This window comes from Nesoenas mayeri, assembly GCF_963082525.1.
Source record: "Nesoenas mayeri genome assembly, chromosome: 3".
NCBI lineage: Eukaryota > Metazoa > Chordata > Aves > Columbiformes > Columbidae > Nesoenas > Nesoenas mayeri.
In genome coordinates, this window is record NC_137544.1 from 47,583,431 (window position 1) to 47,605,801 (window position 22,371).

Sequence of the window (22,371 nt, forward strand, 5' to 3'; positions counted from 1 at the left end):
CTGCTCTCTAATTTTCAAAAAACGAGGTCTTAGGAGTAGGGCTGGTAGGTTTCTTACATGGAGCCAAAATGGGGCTGGCTGCCTTTAAAAAATCTAAAGGAAATTCAGGAGCAGCAAATTCTTCTGGTCCATTTCTAACAGGTTAGTGGTTAAGGCAGTGGCACGCTCTTAAAGTTTAAGTGTTGTTTCAGCCAGCCCAGGTTCTGAAAGGTGGTTTTGTAACTAGCTGAACATCATGCACACCAGGCTTAGTCTTTGAACAAAAATATGTAGAAAATGTATTTTGCTGGGAACAAGGATCTCATTAACTCCAAGGAGGGCCTGCCCCAAGCAGGTTCCTCGCCGCCTGGGCACACACCAGTGACAGGGGAGCAAACTCAGCACTTGTGGCAGCTGGGGAGGAGGGGGAAAAGCCAGGCAAACCCCGCTGGGGTTGCCCCCCATGTGGTCCTGCTGACCATGGTGCCCCTTGAAGCCCCTTCCACTCGGGGTCCAGTCCCACACTTGCAGGGATGCGGTGGCTTTTGCTGCATGAAGGCGGCAGGAGCTGACACACAAACATGATGAATCGCTCACTCCTTCTGGGAGCAGGGCTTTTTGGTTTTGGTGTGTTTTTTAATTTGAGCTTATGTTTTGGGGTTTTATTAACCGAGGAAAAAGATCCATATAAACCAGGATTGCTGCTGCAGGCTTATGTTGTGAGTGTACAGCAGCTGAAGCCAGGACAGTGGTCTGATCCCGTGGTTTGGATGTTCTTCTGTCGGTGTTTTGTATAGATATATTTTTTAGTACCTCATGCTTTGTCATGTGATTCAGCAGCAATAATTAGGCAGAAACTTGCTGTCCCTGCAGATGCCAAGATTGCAGGATGACATACTCTCACCAGATGACAGCACAAACTGATATTTTTAGAACGACTTGCATCAACTGGTCTCCCCAGTGCTTTCCTCCCTGGATCAGCAGCACGCAGGTTTTATTACAGAATGAGTCTCCACATATCGTCTTTTTCATGTGAATGAGCCGTAATGATTGTTTAGAGCTGCAGATCAGCACTGGTCCCCAGACGTGCTGTTGCCTGATAGCCGGGATGGTTACAGGTGGTTTTTTTCTTTTTTCTTCTTTTGAGCCAGACTTTTGAACAGCCCCTCCTAAAAATGTATTTTCTTGAAGGAGTGCGTAATAAGTAATCCTTTTTAGAAACATAGCGTCATGCAGCTGAGGAAAGGTCGAGATCTTTTTTCATAGCAATTCAGCCCTCAGCCAAGGTGATGAACTGACAGCTGTAGAGGTGTGAGTGCTGTGTTGATGACAGCCGAAGAGCACAGGTCCAGCGTGGGCTAGCAAGACGCTCCCATCAGCGCCACCCCCAATCGAGTGCCCACAGGGTGCGTGGGGACACTGACCCCATTAAATCGGGTACCTGCGGCTGGGTGGTGGGAGTGCTGCACTCTGGTCCAGTCCGTGGGGGCTATTTAATCAACTTTTCCACTCAAATTACCGCGCAGGGTGGCGGTTGTTGGAGTCTGGCGGAGCGGACATCTGCTGAGTGGTAATCGGATGGAGACGCGGCTCAGCTAATGGAGACCGCTGTGTAGCTGCAGTTGTCTGTGGTTACTCCAGGAAAAAAAGCCACTTTTCCCAGATGATGCTGTGGAGAATGGCTTGTGTTAATGCACTTTTGCAGCTGAGCTGAATATCTTGCCCATTGTTTTCCCCTTTACTGCCTGCTCTTGCAAACTGCTTCTCCTGGCTTTCATGAGTAATTTATTTCATACAAATGTAGAGAAAATCTGGTTTTGAGGAAGGACCTTCCCTCTCTTGCCTTTTCTGCCACATGTTAGTCATGATAGAGGATCTCCTGCCTTGTATCACCATGGTGGAAATCCTTGTGTGACCCATGTGAGCATTATTGGTGCAGAAGAAAATGAGAAGACTCCATAGCAGGGAGGATGTTTTTAAAATAGGCTTGGTACCTGGCAGAGAGAAAGAAACTCTATGAGGACATTCAAAAGAGTACGTAGCATGTTTCCATAGCACTGTAAACACGTAATTCAGGATATTTCCAGCCATGCAGGTACTTTTTACTCTAAAAAGCAGCTCTTATTGTTCAGATTCAAAAGTGAAAGTAAAATCCTTCTCTGGTCTTGCACAGGTGCAGTACTTATCCATTGTTTTCTGGTCCACAGTAGAGATCTCCTTCCCAGTTGTCCCGAGTGCCTAAAGAAAGCACCATTATTTCAGCCAATGTACTTTACCCCTAATAGAAGATGTATTTTGCAAGCATTTTTGGCATTCTTCCTCTAGCGCAGCAGCATCCTGCATAGAAGTTGCTGTGCTGAACACCCAGGCTGATACCTTGCAATCAATGGCAGTGTCACCCATAACTGGCAGGACTTCCACCTCACTCCTCAGGCCCCTGAACAAAAGGCCAGGAATAAAATTTACCACAAGGTTGTCAAGTGAGAAGCCTGGAGACCTTGTAGAGAGATGATGTGCTGTATCTAAACTCTTCTCTGTTGGTCAGGGCAGAGGATTGAACACAGCCAGATGTGATGGTTCTCAACACTAATTAGGTAGTTAGCACAGTGCCTGTGCTGGAAAGCCAGCATAACTGCACACTCACATGCCTGTAGATGTGAAAACAAGTGTGACTGCATATGGTCTCCTTGTATGGGCAACAACACAGTGACATAAATAGTGGAGTCTGCATGTGTTTGCTCCTCTTGCAAGCAAGTAAAGAATTTCCTGTGAATTTGGTTGGGCAGCATCAGGTCCCGATACATTAGGAAAACCTGATCTACTTTTAAGTGTGTGAGCATAGGTGAACCAGTTTCTCTCTGGGTATCTCCTTTTCATCTGTAAAATGGTTGGAAGGCACCTTACTCGCCTTTGAGGGTAAAGTGAACTGTGTGGAGGAGTGGTGGATTCTCCCTTGCTGGAAATGTTCCACTCTTGGCTTTACAGGGCCCTGAATAACCTAATCTAAGGTCTTGCCTGCAATAGAAGGTTGGACCAGAGGATGCTGAAGTCCCTTCCAGCCTGGACTTTTCTGTGATTCTGTAGACAACTTGGATGTCAGAATAACATGCATATCAATAGTTGTGGGACCTCACTACAGTTCTGGGCAAGCCTTTCATCCCAGGGAGCTGATACAGTGTGAGAGAATGATCTGCTGTCTTTAGTTAGATTCACTTCCAAAATCCTTGGTTGTCTGCTATGGTTTGCAGTGTTTTTTAGAGTGGAAAAGCAGCAATAGAAGGAAAAGAGACACTTCCCTGCTTTATGTGCCTGCTCAAATACCAGCACAGCAACTTTTTAGCTCCCAAAAGTCTCACTTTTGTGCCGGCGTTCTTCCTCTTTCCATCCTTCTCCCTCACTCTCTGTCCCTGATTCTGAACTGGAAAAGATGTATTTTTATGAGTAGAATTTAAAGAGAAAAAGTGAAGTTGCAACATGCCTGAAAGCTCAGGCCTTAGAAAGAAAATATGTTCTTGCCAGCTCTTTTTTTCCCGTTGGGCTTCGCACCCTGACCTCAGCATTGTGTCTCAGCACAGAGCCATCCTAGTGCAGCATCCACTGAGCCTGTGGGCTGTAACTATGCCACACCTGCCACGGCGTCGGCGTTCCTGAATTTTATTCTGATGAACAGAAAAATCTCATGCTGCAGTTTTGTCGTTGTAGAAGGATTTGCCACAATAGTTATCTTCTTTATTTGTTTCTAAACAATTTGTGTGTATTCTTTAGTCTCGAGCTGTGAAAACCTCGGGTACATATTAGCTTGTACCCGCACGTAATCAAGTCTTGCTTTTTGAGCCTATCCCCATTTTTTGAGTAGATGCTGTACTGCTGGCAGCAATGACGAATCAAGGGAAGAGGCACTACATCAAATGGACATTTGTCACCAAAGGATTCAGGTTTCCTTCAAAATGTTTGCATCCTCAATCTCTGGACAGATAAAGTAGTTATTTGGATTTCCTGTCCCTAGGGAGTCATTGTGGAGTGGCAGACAGAGAAAACACTTGTTTTATAGACCTCTAAGTGGTGATCTTTTTCAATCAACAAGCCTTCCAGCCAAATCAGGGGGTCCTTGGTAGACCATCATACAAAGGACCTGTGTGCTGGTAGTGTGGTTTCTGGTGCCATAATTATGTAAAGGAGCACATAACTTTTAACAAAATTTTATGGGCTGATCATTACATTAGCTTACTGACAAACTTAGCACCCATGTACATTAACTGTTCCTCGCTCTTGGGGAGCATTGATGCATCACCTTTCTATTCTGAAGAAATTTCTGATGCTGCGTAATTGGCACTGGTAGAGATCAAAGGAAGAAAGCAACAGGCAGTAGATAATCCTTCAGAGCTCCTCTGATGGTGCATGGGCTGCCATGGGGCTTGGGTGATAGCTATCCAGTTAAGTGGTGTAATAACGTGAGACAGAGGTGAAGAAATGTTGTTGCTGGCAGGGAAATCACAACCGAAAGCTCATCTACTGAGTATAGCAAGAGTAGCATTTATAACTGGTCAGTAACAAGGTAAAGGATGGGAATGCAGAGAAGAGAACAGAAGAAAGGGGCATCTTATCTCCCACGTAATTGTTTGCAAGCTGAAGAATTAGACAACACAGAAATACTGGGGGTTTTTTTTGTTTTGTTTTACACTCTTCCACCAAATAGGATAAATGGATTTAGCATCTAGGATTCAAAATGTCTGTGGAACATGACAAAGGCAGAGTTCCTTCTCACCCCTCACTTAATGTTGTTTCTGTTTTAAAGTCATTATATTCACCACCCACATGCATATATGCTTGCATAAGCTATAGCTTGATATAGCAGTGTGGATTCTTCTAATGTCCATCAGATGTATCTTGTTTCCAGCCTTCTCTACCCAGGGGGTCGAAACAGCCATAGTGGAATTGCCTTTAAGTGCGGGTGTGACAGAGCCCAGGTGTCAATGCAGTTGTGAAGACTGCACTCCAAAGCCTTTGCTTTCTTCAGGAGAAAGTCTTAAGGAAGTCTAAGAAACTTCAGGAGAAAGCCTAAAATTCCTCCTTGCTTTCCACTCCCTGATGACTGAAAATGGGCTTCAGGTTTGACAGAGGAGCTTTTCAAGGGAGAACTGATAATTTTCCAAGGAGTGACTTATGAAGTACAGGCAGAGGATGTTTTCCAGTAGTGCCCTTTTTGGAAGTTCCCCCCAACATAAGAAACAAGGAACCATGCCACATGTGAGAGGGGGCTCCACGAGTTTGCTGTGGCATGTTACCAAACATTGCTCTAACCCACCAGCCCTGCTAGACTTCACCTTTCTTGTATCCCTCCTTGACCTCTATTCTATTTATTTTTTTAATCACTCCCTGTGCTCATACTTCTGCTGCTTTTACCTCCCAAAACAGGACCCAATGGTACAGGTCAGGGAAAAGGATGAGGTGGGGACTAGGGTACTTTACCTGGAGAACTGTCTGTTGTCCTTAGAGGACAGCATTGTCCTGGCTCACCAGAGGAGAAACCCTGTCTGCCTCTGCAAATTCCTGATGGCCATCAGGAATGGGATAAAACCTCATGGTGGGTCAGGGTGCAGCTGGCGATATTTGGGGGTAGGAGGTGGTGACCACTGGGGAGTTGTGGTTGAGGACCACTGGTAAATGGAGATGTATCTGAAGTGTTTGCTTCCCTGCCTGATATGGTTTTCGTTGCTCCGAAGCAGCAGGCCACTGACTCAGGGTTAACAAAGGCTTTTTGTGGTGAGACAGAAAGTGAGAGTGTGGGGGTCTATTATGGGCTTCAGTGGGTAATTTGAAGGCAGGCAGGTTAAGACTTTGATCTACTTCTTTTCATTTTTTAATCCATTTGTGAAGTCTGTGTAAACAGAGCTGTGAAAATTCAGCGTGTTTTGGTTCTGCTACAAGCAAATTTCACCTCAGCTACATGTCTGTCTCTTAGAGGCTGGCACAGTCTGAGGACACGTGTCTTCAGGAAAAAATATCAGGCAGTGCTGCTTCCACAACTGATGCTCATGAGCATCCATCCTCCAGTTTTTTCCTCTTGAAACTTTGTTTCATAGTATAGCATTTTACATACATTTTTAAACATTAAACTCTACTCTGGTACTTCATTGGGAATTTTTGTAGTCATTTACTGTTAATTAAATGGCTTCATTTGAAGTCAGCAAGACTTCCCACTCTGGCTGGGCTGCAGCTGTGGGACCTGAGCCTTCCCTTCGAGTGAGGTTGCGCTTGGGGAAGTCACCCATTTCCAGCTCCCCTGGTGCTGAGGCTTTAAGGAGAAGCAGGAAAAAGGGCCTTCTCTTGTTTGAGCTCCATACAAGCCATTAACCAGGTTTTACTGGGGGCTACCAGGCCTGTCTGGATATCTTCTGCTGACCTTGTTACAGCCATCAGGACACACCAAACAGAGTTGTTGCCAGGCAGTCACATTAACGAACGGCTAGCATTAATTTGCCCTTTGAAAACGAAGGAATCAATATGTTGATCCAGTCAGAAATCCCTTTATTCACAAAACAGGCTACCCCAAACCCCTCCACATAATTAAGGCTAAAGCCAAATTTTGTTTGGGTGAAATGCACAATCTGTCTGCTCCCTAAGCTGTGCTGAATGAAGTTCTCCCTTAATGGCGCAGGGAGCAGCTGTCATGCTGTTGCTCTAATAACCATGAGACAGAATGATTAAATTTCCATCAATCATTTAGCATTATCAGAACAGGTCATTTTGATAAAATGTTATCATAGGATCAGTGCCTGGCACCTTAGAAAGGAGAGGGGCAGTGATGGAGAGTCATCTCATGACTGCCTTTGGATGACCCCCCTTGCAGGAGATGCTGGTCCAGATTAATCCAGCCGTTCCCCTAAATCCACCATTTTTCATGAAGGTACCTGATACCACACGCTTTTGAGAGTAAAGACATTCCTGTAATCAACTCAAATAGCTTTTTGGTTTCAGCAAGTGCCCCCTTGTTTTTCCACTGTATAAAAAAATCACCAGTCATTCACCTCAGGGAAGATCCTCAGCAGGTTGTAAGTGGTATGAGGGACTAAGCCCTGTTTTCAGGAGCCATTTCAGAGTCAGAAGCTACATGGCCAGCAATGCAGATGGCTACCCAGCAAGCTTCCTGAAGATGCTTTCTTTTAAATGCACGTCCTTTCCAAAGTTTCATAGCTACAGAATAAGCTGGATGCTAACCCTATCTTTAAAGCCCTGCCTCTTGATGTGTCATATGAGCAGGAAGATGGAGAACTCCGAAGTCTGAACCAAAATTCCTGGCTCCTCTCTGCTTCTCTTGAGGAGCCTTCTTCAGCTGTCCTTCAAGGATGGTGGTTGATATCAAACCCTGACAGAAGATTCGTCCAGCCTTTTGGTGATGATGGGAAAGGGTGATCATTTCCGTGCTTCACCAGGAAATAAGCTTAACGAGTAGATGATGCACTGGGCTTCTGTAAATCAGACTTGGCTGTTGGGTTTTTTTGGATAGGGGAGCAACTGCTCAGGATCAAGTAAACCAGCGCAGAAGCACACTCAAACCATGGCAAGGTTGAAGCATTTTCAGGCAGGGTCATGGTGCAATTTATTCCTTGTTATGAATTTGAAAATTTTGGGTGCAAACAAATCAAAATTGCTTGTCAGTGTAAGGTGTTGTTGGGTTTGGAGGTTTGCTTGGTTGCCTTTTTTTATTGTGTTTTTTTCCTACATGCAACAGTCTCACTGTCTTTTCTTCTTCCTCTCCAGGCCCTCAAACTGACACGAGATGTAGAGAGAACCCTTTGCCAAATCTGCTGTCAGCAAGTGGACAGTGATACTGTTTACAGCTTACGACCTTTGTGAACCCTGCATTATTTTCCTAAAGAAGCAGACTGTTAATAAGCCCCTTACTGGAGTGAAGATCCTCCTTTTTTTTTTTTTTTCTTTTTTTTTCTTTTCTTTTTTTTTCCTTTTTTTTCCTCTTCTTTTTGGGAATTGAACTTATTCTGAAGTATGCAAAATCTTTCTTTTCTGGGATGGCCAAGCACCTGCTGTGGAGACAATGTTCAGCACCATCCTGTTGAGAACACACTGTGTAGCCTTTACAGTAGTTACTTGTCGATGAGTATGTGGTGTTTCAATATATTAATGGTTTATGGGATGTTTTAAGTTGGCTTTTCTTTTTGGAGGTTTTCCCTGTCTACCCCCCTCCCCTGTACAACCTCCAGTTTGATTTCTTTAGATTTTTGACCATTTTTGCTCTCTCTCCCTGGGGAATCTGAAGTACTGCGCACACGCGAGGAGATGCTTATAACCCAACACTGCTCAGACGTCAGGGTTTTCTGACTATACAGCGTTTGTTATGCCAATCCACAGGCTGAATTCCAGAGAGGGGTGATGTGCGTGGTCTGTTTGTTGGGTTGGTTGGTTTGTTTCTTTCTTATTTCTTTCCTTAAATTTAATGGTACAGCCCTGTTTGGTTTTTCTTTTTTTCCCTAAGCGTCAAACCAGGGTTGATTGCAAAAGACGGGAAGCCGGTGGTTTTGCCTCGTGGCTCGTGAGGACAGACTGACAGTGAGTGCGTTGCCTGCACGGGCACCCACCGAGGCAGGAGCCCCTCTGCTGCCCGCCCTTAGCAAGGCTGCCCCTCCTGCCGCAGCCAGCCAGTGAAGGGTTACAGGCTGAACTGCCACCTGTAAACATGCGTTTGAAAAAGCAAAAGTTAAGGGAAATTTGCCATTTTGCAGAAAAGCATAGAGACTGGGCATCAGCAGATGGCTTGCAGTGGCAACGCCAGGAGCTGAGGCACAGGTTATTGTGAGGTGTGTTATTGCATCAGTGATCCTTTTTGTTTGTTTGTTTTGGACATATCCTTGGTTATTTTTTCCTTCTCATTATGTATAATCTGTCGTGGCAGAAAAAGCAGGAGAGGGAATGGCAAGGTGAACAGTATCATACAAATGGCTTTTCATATGAGCACAGATAGTAACAGGATAAATGACACTGAAAGAAAAGGCAGTTTTATATATTTTGCTTCTAAGATTTTCTTTTGTAAAATTATTAATAATAATAATAATAATGAATAAAAGGTATGGTGCTGTATAGATCCTCTCTATAATCTGGAAAGTTTGATTACTTTTTATTAGTATCTTGGTGGGGAGGGATCCAAAAAAAAGAGCGGGAAACACCATTGGTACATAGGAACTCGATAGGAAGACGTTCTGAATAGGACAGTGTATACATAATTCTCCAAAGTGATAAATGAAGTTTTTTTTTTCTTTGCATAAAAGCATTATGCATATAAATATATAAATATATTTTATTATGTACAGAAATGGATCATTATGCATGGATGTTAGGAAAACAAACTAGCATTTTAACCCAAAGTCTCAGTGCATGAGTTCCCACAGACCCGTGTCCCATGCAATGTGGAGTGACTCCCTCTCGCCACTCACACGCACGCACACACGAAAACAAGCATTCATGGGCCCTTCCTCGCCCCTCACTTTCCAGGTCCCTGAGGTGATTTTGGTGAAACAACAGCTCCTAGTGTGATGGACGTTTTGTTTTTGTATTGTAGCCCCCACGCTGTTCTCTCGTAAAGATGCACCTCTTGGTTTCTCCCCACAGTTATAACTGTGTAGACTCTGTGCAGTTGTGGTTATCGTAGCCCTGTAGCATATCGACTCTTCAAGCAGCCAAGGGTTTATCATTCGTCTTTTAAAAAGCTTATTTTTTCTTTTTACACTGAGGTGGTCTATTTGTCAGCGTGGGGACTAATTTATTACATTTGTTGGAATTAGGTGATCCTCGTTGCCCATCTCTACCAGCTGCCAGCTACCCAGGTTGCTCATGTGCCACAGTCACCTGGGCTAGGGGTCTCTTTTTATGGAGTCCAGTTGCAGGCACCTTTTACCAAAATTGGTCAAGAGCTTTATCTCCAACCTCCTCTGAGCGTGTAGCATTAGCTCTCAGCTTCCCAGTACATCCCAAAACGCAAGTGTACACTGAAGGACTTCCCTCCGGTGCTCCTTTCCCTGAGGCTCCTCTCTGGCTGCCGCCCTACGGCTGGGGTCGTCCCCTGCCCCACGGTTTCGGCCACCAGCAGAGCTCACGCAGTGGCTCCCCGTGCCGGGGTGCAGCATTTGGCCCCTGCCATGGGTGAGTCCTCTGGTGAGACCCGGGGTGCCTGCCCAAAGACCAGCACCAGTAAGGCCTGACTTGATGGTGTGGCCGAAGTGACAAAAATCCATCATTTTACTTTTTTTCTTGGTACGAATGCAGTTCTTGTCAAAGGCAAGGGAAGGCCTGGTAGCTTAAACCAAATGGGGGCAACTTCTGCTCTGCTATGGCAGCCTGCTCCCCTTGAATGCAGCGGAGCCAGCTCGTACTGGCAGAAATGAGAGGGAAGACTAAGGTCCACTCTGTTCAGAAAACAGAGAAAAACCAGTTGGTTCAGATACAGTCTATCAATGACAGATAAGTTTTTTTTTCTTAAAAAAATAAAAGCATTAGCAGCTGAAAGGCTTAACCTGCCTCCCAGCAATGCCGAGGAAAGCATTTCCAGTGGTGTGTCTGGGACTCTCTGGGCCCCTGCTTTGGAGAGTAGCCCAGCGCTTGCCGAAGAACAGTGGACTTGGCCAGCCTCTTCAGGGTTGGTTTGCTTTGTGTTGCTCTTTTTTGTGGCCAGAATTTTCAAACGGAAGTGCCTGGTGTCAGGCACCGAGTGTCGGGGACTCCATTGTGGTGGCAGGGGACGAGCCGCTCTGCCCTCGTCACTTCTCAAAGGAAGGAGAGGAGTGCCAGGTGCCCCAGGCCCAGGGGAAGGTCACCACCATCTGCGCCTGCTGAGGTGCCCAGTAAACACCCTCCTCTTCTGAGGTGCTAAATAAATCTTGCTGAATTCAAAGGGCCACTTATTCAGGTGTCAAAATACAGACTTGACTGGCTATTTTGGGGAAAATACCTTCTGAAAACGTTTGCCTCTGGATATTTGAACATGTTTATGCGTAGAAGTTCTACTCCTGAAATCATGTAAAGTGGAGAAAGGTCCAGAACATTTATATAGGTATCATTTAAACATTTGATCTAAACAAAAGGTCTAAAAGGGTGACATTTGTGCAGTTCCTAGTCACAAGTTTGGGGGTTGATTTAATAATTTTGTAACAAAATTTTCTCTTGAGAAAAATTGAATAGTTGACCACTGCTTAACTCCAGAAATATTTGTGCCACCTCTTCAAAAAGTTACCTTCTAGGTCATGTATTTCTCTAAAATGATGTCGTTGCTTGGCAAACGGTGTCCTGTGTGTGTTTTTAGTACACAGTATACCTTAGGAATTGGCAATGGATGCGAAGGAGGACCAGATACATTTTGTTACTATGGGTTGGAAAAATGGATTGTACATTTGGCTTCACATGTTTAACTTTTTTTTTAAAAAAAGTTGCATGATTGGAAAAAAATATGTATACAGTATCTGTAAAACTGTTTTATCTGTTTTTGTTTCAAGCCATGTAAATTGGAAGAATATTAAATCCACAGCCTTATCACGCATGGCCATCTTTACATACCGAAGAGCTGAACAGTTTATACTTTTCATTTGGGCTATCTTGTACTTTCATTTGAAAGCAGACACTCTCATGTTGCAGTCTTACTGAGGATTTTATATTAAAAAAAAAAAGATGCTGCCCTGGAGGAATATACTACCTTACTACACAGAGGTTGGAAGGAAGTTTGTTTTGGAGCAAAACCTGCCCCTTTCCAAATGAAGTAGAGACGCATTGCTTACTCCACTTGGTGTTAGTAGATATTGCCTTGTGTATTCCATTTTAAATTGTAATCTAGTTTGTAAAAGAGATGGTGACGCATGTAAATAAAGCATAATGGATCTCTACATTGCACATTTGCCTTTGCTCTGTTTTATCATGCTGTGGATGGACATCTAAACACAGGACCTGGAAAAGGGGTGACTTCTGAGCTGGGTGAAACCAGCTGGTGGGGATTTGGGGCTGGGTAGGGGACTTGATCCTGCATCCACTTGAGTCTATAAACACTTATTTACATGGGCCTCTGCACTTCAACCCTTCACCCAAGCCTGCCTGGTGATCAAATAACCCCCAATGGAATAATTTCCTGCTGCTAAAAATCACAAAGTTCACTTGATTTTGGGAGGTGGCAGGGGTTGTCCCCTGGGATGGCGGCTGCAGCTCCAGCCCAGCTTACCCCTCCTGGGAGACAACCAGCCCAACTGCAAACCGGTTGGGAGAAGAGTTATACCCCTCCGTGGGCTTGGCTGGGTTTCAGACTGTCTTTGAAGAATGCCTGGAGAACTTGAAACCACCCATTGGGGATTTGGGGTAAGAAAACCAGCAGCCTCACTTAGTAGAATGTTATAGAGAGGGCTCTGGCCAAGGCACAGGAGAGCATCCTCAGAAATAAGAGAGAAGTTGACAAAAAACTCTTCTTTGACCCTAATGGGAAGTCACAGGTGTATATGGTTTTTTGGAGTAATTTTCAAGGGTAAATGATGTCTTCAAGAAAGAGGAGCCTTGACACACAGCAGGGAGGGGATTCCCATGACTCTGGGGGGACAACCACTGTGTGGTCCATGCAAAACCCACAGGAGTATTGTGCTCAAGTACTGCAGTATAAAGAGCAGCTTGGGGATATCCCCTGTGTAACACAGCAAGAGCTATTCAGGCCTTGTTCTAACTACAGATAGCCTGAAATACAACAAGATCAGCCAGAAAATAGCCTTTGACTGGGATAAGTGTGTGTGTAGCCTTCCCAGAGTGAGAGCGCGCTTGTCCTGCAGCAATTACGGCTTCGCCTTGGAGCTGTTTTGCTTGATTTTTCTGAAGGCTCCTCCAACAGTGATCTGGCGGGGAAGGACCCGTGTCCTCCTTCTTTTTGGCATCACCCCACTGGTATTTAGGACAAATGATGAGAGAGTTTGGCCTGGTGAGGTGCCAGGTGGAAGGGCCTCAGCCTTGACCTGAATTTAGGTAGGGGCAGCAGCAGCAACAACGAGTTAATCAAACCCTGTGCAAGTTTTGTGCTGAACCCACTTGGCTGTGTTGTGCAATGCCTTAGCGCTGACCTTCATTCACCCGGCCTTGGAATAGATCATTCTTATCTTTCTGAGTGCTTTCAACATAAGTCCAAACATTTAAAATTTCTCCAAGTTGTCCCAGAAGACAAAAGCATTTTCGAGCTGCTGCTGAGACTGGTGAGGCAACCGAGAGTTATTTTGGGAGCTCCCCACCACATATGCTGAGTTGCGAGTTCAACTAGACCAGGGAAAACAGTGTTTTACAGCTCTTGTTTGGCTACTGCTGCCAAGGAAGTTCTGGGTGCTTTCAAGAAGATAGAGATAAGCAAACCTGGGAGGCTACCTCTTTTTCTGGTGGAGTCACTGTGACTGGTATCTCCCTGTTCAAAAGGAGGACTTCTTGGGTGAAGTGGAGCCCAAGCCAGATGGAGTAGATACGGCTCTTGCTGGCGCAGAGATTTATCCTACTGCCAGGGACTCCTGCACTGTCTCATCGCTTCTCTGTTTGCCTGACCCAGCCCGCAGAGCTCTTTCCCCCACTGGCTTTGCCTGTGGAATTTTTTAAATGAAAATACTTTTATCATGTAAACACAAGACATAGAAAATACCATTAGAACAAAAAAAAAAAAAACAAACCTTTTTTTTTTTTTTTTTAATGTCTAAATCTTTAGAAAACTTTGGAATTGTCTGACAAAAATTCCAAAACTCTGGTTTGAGTTTTTATTTTCTCACTTGGATATTCTTCTCATACTAATGACACCAGTAGCTTTGCATGTGCCACAACATTTACTTAGTAGAACGAAGTGTCTCCTGCTCTTATTGTTAGATGCTTTGATGACATACCAAGGAATTGATGTAATCTAGAAAACAAGAGAAAATATCTTGATTCAGTAGTAACAATTGGCCTAAATGAGGGTCACTGTTGTATGCCTGTGTGCCATTCAGGTTTAAAGATATCTATATCCTGTGAATGACACGTGGTGAAATGGGGGAAAAAAAACCAGTAAAAATATATGACATCTCATAAAAGTCTTTCCAGCTTCCAAGAGAACTACTATCCTGATCAGGATTCCCTCCCTCAATTTTCACTATCTTTTTAGGTGATACCTTAAAGCTTTGGTTTTGCTGAAATTCAAAGCACAAGGCAGTTCCCAAGTGCTGCGTTTCCCTGGGGATCAGTGATGCGGCGGTGCAGGCTGGCTGCCACGCTGCCCCTCTTCACACACCCTGATGGGCATTGAGGCTCCTGCTGGCACCTGTGGAGCATGACCCCGCAGAGGTATCAGGATTTGGCTCTGTTTCGTGTCCTGAGGGGCCACTGTTAACCCTGTAAGATCCCACCACTGGTGCAGAGAGGTGCCAAGGCAGGAGGATGGGGAGGCCATCAGTGTGAGCAAAGCGTGGCAGATGCTGCATGGCACCTCTCTGAAGCTTCATCTGCTACATGGATAATTGATCCTTCTTCTGTTTGTAACTACCTTGGAAAAGGATGGCATCGGTTGGAAAGTGCTAACTAAGAAAGGCAGTTGTACTCTCACCTCCAAAGGAAAACATGGAGGAAAACTTTGCATTGACATGGCCACCTCGGATGTCCACCCTAGGGAGCAGCAGAGGATGCCGGTCCTGACACCTTCCCATCCAGGAGGATGAGGTTCAGCCTTTCCAAGCCTCTGCTGTGAACAACGTGGCTGGTGTCTGGGCAGCTTCTCTTGTTGCTTTTGTTGCTTCAGAAGAAAATTCATACTTCACCAGCACTTCATTTTAAATCTCCATAGGCTCCCCTTACTTAAGGTTATCCAGGCTTGTACACCATTAACTAGTTCATGGATGGATGTCCTGGAGAAAAGTCACTGCTCAGAAAGCAATTATTAAAAAAAACCCTTTGTCCCTATACTCATTAAATGAAACCCATTGTCATTCACACTTCTCTTGAGAGTCATACTTGCAATATCAAACTGCGTTATCAACCTCAGCGTGCATCTGTTAAGCAAAATTTACGGCAAGGCCATCTCATTTATTCAGAAGTTCTTGCTATGCACTGTCACTCAGCCTAGCAGACTCCTATGGAAAAACCACAATTTAAGTCAAATCTCTACTATGCCTGAGCAGTTATAAAATTACAATGGCTTTCAGAGCTAGGAGATATCAAAGTCTCTTCCTGAGGAAGGCAGCTGCCTTCAGGTGTCTGCTCTGAAGCTTCTGCCCGTAGGACTGCAGCTAGAAGGAGAGGGTAGCACAGGGAAGGTCAGGTGTGGATGTACAGGGGCTTTTTACTTGCAGTTGAGTTTTTTTTTACTCTGCAGTCCGGGGAAGGTGTGCTACCTTGTTGTCACCAAAGGGTCAGTGCAAACAAGCTCCCTATAGAGTAAGAGGAGGTATGTGCAAAGTTATCCTGGAGTAGCTAATACAGGCAAACACAAAGCCTTGCTTCCCTTTTTCTATCTCATCCATACCTAGCACTTCAGAGTGAACCCATTTCACTCTGGTTTTCACTAGAGGACATCAAGGTGTCAAGTGATCTGCAGAAAGTGCTCTGAATTGCTGAGTCCTGGGGGACTCGGCTGAGACTATGTCACTACATTTCCAGCTTCTTAAAGCTCCTGCTTGAATATCTTTGCTTTGCCACAATCTCTTCACCTTACCTCGCCAAAGCTTTGTTACCTTCCTAAGAATGGGCCCTAGGGACAGTGATGTGATGTTGCTGTTAGCAGGTGCCTCTCTCAGTTGGCTCTCCCTCACAAATGCCTATGTGAGGAGCAGGGAGGCTTACTCCCCGCTAACCTGTCTCTCAGCCTGTGCCTCTGACTGGGCTCTTCTTTGTGTGCAGAGGAAGCTGCAGGAGATGTGAGTGTACAAAAATGTCAAACAAGAAGGCACATGAAAAGGGCCTGACTGAATGCTACCCTTTGAGTGATAACATTGCCATGGGGCGCCTGAACCACTCCTTCATGCCCTTCAATCACCCGTCAACCCATGTCTGAAGGCATCAGTGCTTCCATTGCTGTCAGCAATGGTCTTCCTAACTTTTGATCCCCTTGAACCTTTCTTTGAAAATAAGGTTGTTGTTTTTTTCTTTTTTCTTTTTTTTTTTTTCATTCTCTGTCTTTTTTACCATTCTCTGTTTTTCTAAGGCCAGGTATTAAAACATTTGTAGGGTCAGTATTGTCAGTGGTGGATATGACTTTTTATGATGTTTTTATACAAGAGAAGCCCAGGTAACACAGCTATCTGGCAAGAGCTCATTACCACTACAATGCACTGCATTCCAGCTACGCTGGCAAGACGCTCTCCTTTTTTTGCTGCTTCAAACTACCTCTGAGTCTGAAGACACAGTTTGCTGGTCTAGCTATGTCAGCCACCTTTTCCTAACAGAGGATAAACCTTGAATATTGCTTCACGCAGAATAGCAAGTTTACAGCCAATGTGAACTGGTGGCTGTATTCAAAGGTCTGCTAAGGTCAGGAGATGGAGAGCTGAGTGTAAGTACAAATGGTTTGTGGACGTCTTACCAGATATGGCTGCTCAAAAGGACATGAGCAGTCCACTTCAGAGCAAATTGCTACAGCCAAAGGAATGGGAAAAAAATGAGTGCCTTGCTCTTTCTAAAATTGTGTCTTTTTGTTCAATGCTGTGCCAAGTCTTTCTGTGAGAACTGGGCATTTTGAAGTAGCTTTGCACAGCCTACATGCAGCCTTGAACAACCATCCAGAGTCAGCCGTGGTGTCTGCCCTCTGGCCTTGCTGGTGCTTGTGGCCTGTGATACTTCCCTAGGCCGTAATCTGCAAAATAAAATTGACAAACTGATTCTCTGTTTCAGTGCGTCAAGAGTCCTACCAATTTTTCCTCTTAAAGATTAACAGATTTTGAACATTTTATGCTGATCATCTCATCTCTAAGATAACAAAAGGCTTATCTGTTTCTTTTCTCCTGTAATTGACGGTTCTCTGTAGATGCATGTTCAGCATTTCGAGACTAACTTAAAGGTCAAATTTATCATACAGGAAGACTAGATGAGCTCACGGATGAGGAAAGACCATCTAAAGGTGACTTGTCTGACATATCTGTACACACACACACACACACAGAGCCCACATACATTTCTTTCAGGTCCGGCCTTGTCTCAGACATTACTTGTGTGCCAAGAGTCTCAGGATGAAGCTGTATTAGAAATGTTAAAGGTGGGTTGAATTTGGCACCTGGAATATAGGATAACAAGGGTCTGTATCCCACAGGCTTTTTGGCCAAGTATCAGTTTTCAGCCTCTCCCCCCTCCTCCTGGCAGAACCACAGGTGGTGGCCATAGGAGAAGAATTTGGAAGTAGAAACCAGTTCTCCACCAGATACTTCAATAGCTATCAGCTCTTCCATGTGTGTTTCCAAAGCAGGACCTGCATGCTATCTCCCATCCCACCCGTCTCATCTTCCTCCTGTGAGCCTAATCTCCTGCCACACTTGTCCGCCTGTCCCCATGCTGCTTGCCCCACCCAGCCTTGGCTGGATGCCCATGGCCATGAGGCCCTGGAAACCCAAAAGTTGGCAGCAGCCACCGGCTGCTGGTGTGTCAGCCAACCTGGCAGCTGCAGGACACATGTCCCATACCCTAAGCAAGGCCCTCATGCAGAACAAGGAGTGCCACCATGAGGAACTGGGAGGGGAGATCAACCAGATAAAATGCAGTAGACAAAGGTGCACAGCACCGTGCTAAGGAAGGAGCAATCAGCTATTAGTACACCAAGTAGGATGCAAGCAGCACCACTGGAAAAAAGGTGTTGTGGGCAGTATGAGTCAGAAACTGTCTGAGCTTCTGCTGCGGTGTTGTGCCACTGGGGCAGTCCTGCAAGAATGAGTAAAATCAGCAAGAATGGGGACCTATGAGAAAAGGCTGATTTTGTTTGTTAGAAGAGGTTGAGAGGTGACACAAGCTGCCCTTCACACAGAAGATTACTAAAAAAACCTCCCTGCCCACTAAGAAGACATAGCTGTATTTTGTCTGAAGCAAATGTAGATTATGTTCTCTTAGCTAAAAGGGTAATTAACACATTTCTTAGAGGTGTGGACTTTTCTTCATTAAAAGCGGTTTTGGGAGCAAAAATGTTTGCCTAGGCTTTTGTTGGCCCTGCGTCAGCATGAGAGGATGATCTCCCGAGGTCCCTTCTAACCTCATGCTCCTATGACTTGCCTTAAAAAGTTAAAACAGATTTAAAACAACACTTGTCTAACAACAAAACCTTCTGTGAGGCACAGGTCCCTGTGTACAGTATCAAATTGTTATCTTTTCTCCTGGTTTGAGTGTAACAGGTATTGGGTAATGTTGTCTCGGTGTGTTGACACATGAGCCAGGGAGTGCCCCAGACCCCAGACAGGTATTGATGTAGCACAACTGCCTGCTAGAAGTCTTGTGTTTGGTTTCCTTCTGCTATCTAGTGTCACCCTTTGTCCCCAGAGAAGCTGCATGTTGTCCCAATTTGTTCTCTGGGCATGTCTCTTTGCAAACAGCAGTTGCTCTCTCCTGTTCCTGATGAGAATGGAAGCTCTGAGGAGATATCCTGCCCCATAGGTTTCCTTTCCCTGATAAAAACCGGTGCAGAAAGTTCTCTTGGAGCACCACCACATGCTCCAGAATCTGTTGTGCCAACCCCTGTCATGGCTGAACACCTGCAAATCTGAAGCACCGAAGTATAAATACGGGTAAAAAAGCAGATATTCCTGCAGCATATTGGGTGTGTTTCAGAGATGACCAGCTTCCTCTGCTGAGAGCATGTGTTGGTCCTCCCAGCAGGAAAGATGGGCTGGACCAGGAGAAGGTGCAAGTAGCAAAGCCCCACCAACCATGAGCAGCAGAGCTGGCATAGGCAGGGACGTAGGAGGCATGTCAGGGAGAGGCAGCTTTGGGTGAGCACTTGCTTATCAGAAAACCCAGGCCTTGGAGAAAGACACAGCCTGAAGCCTTTTGGGGTGTCCCCACTGCTGCTACCGGGTCGCCAAGGCTGGCGGCTGAGAGGGTGTCCCTTTGGGTCAGGAGGAGCCAGACAGCCTGTGTTGGCAACCATGGGCAAAGCTCAAGGACCCAAGCCAGCAGGTGATGGGCTGTGCCAGAGGACAGCAGGGATGCTCATGGCAGGATCAGCCTCCTCTCCTACCGGCAATGAAGAGCAGCTGCTGCCTCCTTGCCCTGCAATGGGGCCAGCAGTAACTTCCCCATAGGGTCCTGCCATAGTCAGCCAGTAACTTGAACCAGACTTGGGCTCCCAGACAGAAAAAACAAACCACTGTGTGTTCAATGTTTACACTAGATGTTTATTTTACAGTTCATTTCACAATCCGTTTCTCTTCTCCCTTTGCTGTGAGTTGATTTATGGTCCTGCAGATCCTATCTGCCTGCCCTGCCCAGAGCATGGACTTGGAGAAAAACCTGCCAGGGGACTCTCCTTGTCCTTGTTGCTGTTCTGTCTACAACTGCCCTTACCTATGAGTTAAGCTAGAGCAGTTTCTTCCAAACAGTGACAAATTAGTCTCTTACTTCCCTGTGCTTACCTTGCTATTTTGAGGGATGGGTGGCTCAGGATCTCAGAAGAAAACAAGAGCAAACAAGTGTGATGCAAAGGGCTGACCTCAGCTTCCCTCTGACTGACTTCTTCCGTGGCTGGACCGGTGGCTGTTGAGGACTCCTGGCATGATGTGGGACCGCAAAACCTGCAGCCCATCCACTGTGCTGCCCTGCTGACAAGATGCCATACCTGGCCATGGGGCAAGTCCCGTGACTGTTGAGATGGTCAGTGACCACAGGAGGTGACTGGTCCCTGCCTGCCCTGTGCCATAAGGGACTCGCAGGGGCTGCTGGGATTAACCAGGATTACTTGCTCGATGGTACATTTAAATTTTGATTTTTATGCTGCTAGGTCTTAGCTGTATTTGGGAGGTGGTTTAGCTTCACTGGTTCAACCAAGGCCTTTCCTTCACAGCAGAACATGCCAAAAAGATGTGCTGTATTTTACTAAGAAAACAAGAGATCTGGTGGGAAATCCCTGAGTAAAACGGCCTTCCTTGCTGGCTGCACGCTTTGGAGGAGAAGGATTCACCACTTCCTCGTACAGAGCCGAGTGCTCCCCATGAATAACTGGACCCAACCTAAATGCAGAAGGAAGTATATTTAAAAAAATAGAGGTGTGGTAATGACACTATCATGTTTTATGTGCATTGTGTAATCCATGACGCACGTGGCTCCTGAAGAGCCTGCTCCCCAGTCATGGCTAAATCAAGCCTTGAAAACAACAATAAAATCCTAATAAGTTGGCTGGCTAGAGAGGTTTGTTCGTTTTCCCCAGGAAAATTATATTCACCAGAAAAAAATGTGTATTTCTGTGGACTGAATGCTCATGTGACAGACATGGTGGTCTGTGTAAATCAAGCCAAAAGTTTTGACAGAAGAGAATGTAAACCTCTCCAGTTTTCTTTATCACCACTAATTGCCCTGACGATGCATTTGTTTCACATAGTTTCACAAAGAAGGCACTAAGAACCTATGGTTACCTAAATTAATATCTAAATATATGTCTCCCCACAAACTTGTTCAGCAATTTATACCTTTCAAATTGCCTTTGTGCCAAGTCAGAGCGGGGGTGTGGGGGTTAATGTTAAGAAATTGCTTTCATGTTCAACTTGGTGCAAACTAGAGCCTAGAAGAAGGGAATTGGTTTGGCAATACATGTTTTTCACCTCTAGCTCACTGGACTAAATTTAGCCCAGTTATATGCTGGTAAAAATTCTTAAAGGCAACACGAAAATACCTGCTTTTTCCTCCTTTCCTAAAAAAAAAAATAAATAAAAATAGATGTACTTTTATTTAACAGTGGAATAATTCTTTCCTATCTATAATAATTCTGCAGGCACTGAGGAACGATCTCAGAAATAGAGAAACATAGGGAAGTATGAACTTCTCTGCTTTTGTGCACATGGGGATTAAATACTTAAAAGGAAAATCTGTCATGTTTCACCATTTTACGTGTCAATAAGACCTCCAAACAGTACATTAAAGAATAATGATCCAACATTGTGTGTATAAAAATTGACCTTAGCTTAGCCAAAATTATATCTGATAAGCCCCAGTAAAAACTAAACCATTTGCATCAATACTGTGGAGCGAAGAGAGGGCTTGGGTGTTTCTCTTCCTCTAATTGAAACCACACATTTTAGGAAAGGCAGCAAGGTTGATGCTGCTTGGCAGCCTGGCATGGAGACATTCCTGAAAGCCTGTAAGGAAGTCAAAGGTAGAACTGAAAATCTGAGAGGTGGCAGCACAAATAAGGGTGAGGATGGTTTCTGCAGTATGATCAGGAGGTGCATTTCATAAGAGAGAAACCTTCTCCCTGGATAATTTTTCATAGCTAGCAACTATGGCTTGCAGTTTCTGTCTTGCAACAGAAGTTCTACGTGGAGATTTTGTCTCCCTACCTGATCTGTCCACTCTGCAAGAGACCCATGAAGCCTCAGGGGAAAAAAACAATCCCTGGGGACTCCTGCAGACACCTCCCTGCCCACCTCTTGTCCCCTACAGGCCATGATTGATGGGGCTGCAGACAGAGGTTGGCTGCTGAGGGTGGGTCAGAAACTGGGTAACCAGAGGAATGGCAGTGGGACTTGCCCGGGCTGGAGTCCCCCAGGCATGGACCAGTGTTGGGGCCTCCCAGGAATTGCTCCTGAGCTCAGCTGGGAACCCTGGTGGTGCAGGGATGCTGCGGGTACCTTGGCATTGCAGCATCACCATGGGCAGCCCAGCATTGCAGAGATGCTGGGGGTACCCTACCATTGCAGAGAAGCCAAAGGTGCCTTGGCTTTGCAGAAGTGCAGTAGCTGCCCCCAAAACAGCCTGTAATCTCTCGTGCTCAGTGTAAACTCCTCCCAAGACGCATTTGCAGAACACAGACTTCCTTCTCACAAGCCTGCTTTCACGTGGAGCAAAAGTGGAGCGGTCATCCTGCTCACCTCCTGCCAGCCTAGCCCACCCTACCAATCTCAAAATCCCAGGGGAAAATATTTCAGAGGTGTTTCGCAAGATCCTTCCTGTTTTTGCCGACCCTGTTTGTTGGCTAAGATCCAGTATAGTATCCCAAGGACACCCCAGTTCCCTCCTCCTCTGCTCCTCAGGAGGGAACAAGGGGAGATGCAAACAGTTCTGAAATCACTTGTTTAAATTATTTTATAATTTGTTGGAAATTTTAAATTAAGTACAGCAATCCATGAACTGAAAATAACCCAAGGAAAGCAGTTAGTAAAAGGATTGTCAATATATGCAATGAGGACTGAAACATGGCAAACATGACTCTATTAAAAAGAATGGAGATATAGCTGC

General features: G+C 45.3%; 1 protein-coding gene across 3 annotated transcripts in view; it reads left to right on the forward strand.

Moving 5' to 3' along the window:
* The window catches only part of FOXO3 (forkhead box O3), a 247,925-nt gene that overhangs the window by 83,429 nt on the left and 142,125 nt on the right, over nucleotides 1-22,371 (forward strand). For 2 of the 3 annotated variants that reach the window (XR_013921931.1, XM_080341062.1), the window contains exon 3: nucleotides 7,741-11,864. The exons of the other annotated variant lie outside the window; for it this stretch is intronic. The gene's annotated coding sequence lies outside the window, so the exon portion shown is untranslated. Of the gene's footprint in view, nucleotides 1-7,740; nucleotides 11,865-22,371 lie in introns of those variants that run through there. 3 annotated transcript variants of the gene reach the window in all.